This window comes from Callithrix jacchus, chromosome 13 (genome assembly GCF_049354715.1).
Source record: "Callithrix jacchus isolate 240 chromosome 13, calJac240_pri, whole genome shotgun sequence".
Classification (NCBI taxonomy): Eukaryota; Metazoa; Chordata; class Mammalia; order Primates; family Cebidae; genus Callithrix; species Callithrix jacchus.
The window spans coordinates 38,566,189-38,567,986 of NC_133514.1; the positions used below are offsets into that span (position 1 = coordinate 38,566,189).

Sequence of the window (1,798 nt, forward strand, 5' to 3'; positions counted from 1 at the left end):
AGATCATCTGAGATCCAAAGTTCTAGACCAGCCTAGCCAACATAGTAAAACCCCACTTCTACTAAAAATACAAAAATTAGCTGGGGGTGACAGCACATGTCTGTATTCCCAGCTACTGTAGAGGCTGAGGCATAAGAATCACTTGAATCCAGGAAGTGGAAGTTGCAGTGAACCGAGATTGTGCCACTGCACTCTCCAGCCTGGGTGACAAAGTAAGACTCTTGTCTCAAAAAATATGTATATTTTTAAAAAGAGAAGGAATAAATAGCACCAAAAGGTAAAATGTACGGATAAATCTAAATTAATATTTACTACATAAAACAATAATACTAATGTCTTAGAGAGTTCAAAATTTATAGAGAATTAAATATATGTTAACAATAGCACAAAAAGCAAGAGAAGGGTAAACAGAGTTAAAGTGTTGTGAGGTTCTTGCATTGTCCAGGATATGACATATGCATAGTTGTTCCTTCTTATCTCATGGAGATTTGATCCAGGACTTCCTGCAGACACCAAAATCCACAGATGTTCAAGTCCCTTACCTAAAATGGCAAGTATTTGCCTATAACCTATACACATCCTTCCATATACTTTAAATCATCTCTAGATGACTTATTATACCTACTACACTGTAAGAGATATGTAAATAGTTGTTTCACTGTATTGCTTAGGGAAATAATAACAAGAGAAAAGTCTGTACATGTTCAAGACAGATGTAACCAACCATTTTTTTTTCCCCAAACATTTTTGATCGAAGGTTGGTTGAATCCACAGATATGGAACCCATGGATATGGAGACCAACTCTAGTAATTTAAGATTGGTTATAACAAAATAATCGTACATGTGGCAATCTCTAGGCTAATCATTGTGTTCACTTTAGCAATATATACATCAAAATGGAAAGAATGCAGAGAAGATTAGCATGGCCCCTTAAGCAAAGATGGCATGCAAATTCTAGGGTAATCACCAAAGAATAATAAAAGAATGTACAGTTAACAAGCTTTAGAGTAGGGAAGTGGAATGATTATTTAAATACATGAATAATCTGAAGAAGGAGAAAAAGGGGAACAAAATTAACAAAAAAATAGAAAGTAAATTATAAGACGATGGGTTTAAATCATGTCAGTAATAAATGGTCCAAAGATGCCAGTTAAAAGACAAAGATTGTGAGACTAGATAAATATGAACCTCAAATATAAGGATACAAAAAGAAAAGTTGGGTGGCAGTTTTAAAACATAGCCACAAATTCTTTGACATCCCTCTCATTAAGAGATGGGGTCTGTCTCCCTTCCCCAATCTGTGTGGGCATGTGATTCCTTCAACCAATAGAGTATAGCAGAAGTAATACTGCAGTACTTTTGAGGCAAGAGCATAAAAGTCAATGCAATTTATGCTTTGTTTGGTGAAACAGTTACTTTTAGAGCTCTGAGCTACTGTGTGAGAAATCTGACTACTCAAGGCCGCCATGTTATAAGGAAGTCCAAGTAGGTACTAAAATCCACAGTCCTAGCTGAGTCCAGTCCCAAGTTAGCCCAGTCCAGGTACCAGACATGTTATTGAAGAAGTCCAGATTCTAGCCCCCAATAATTCACATCTTCCCAGCCAAGACTCCAGACAATGCAGAACAGATATAAAGTATCCCTGTTAAGTAAGCTCTGTCCAAATTCCTCACCCACAAAACCTATGAACATAATAAAATGTTTGTTGGTTTGTGCCACTAAATTTTGGGGTGGTTTTTATGCAGCAGCACAAAAATGGAAAAAGTTGAAGCTAAAAGGATGAAAAATATATACCAA

The 1,798-nt window shown here is 36.2% G+C and overlaps 1 non-coding gene across 1 annotated transcript; it reads left to right on the top strand.

Moving 5' to 3' along the window:
- The first annotated feature begins 868 nt into the window (after positions 1-868).
- On the top strand, positions 869-976 carry LOC118147042 (U6 spliceosomal RNA). The gene has a single exon (XR_004733216.1). It is a non-coding gene; the product is annotated as a U6 spliceosomal RNA (small nuclear RNA).
- The last annotated feature ends 822 nt before the right edge of the window (positions 977-1,798 follow it).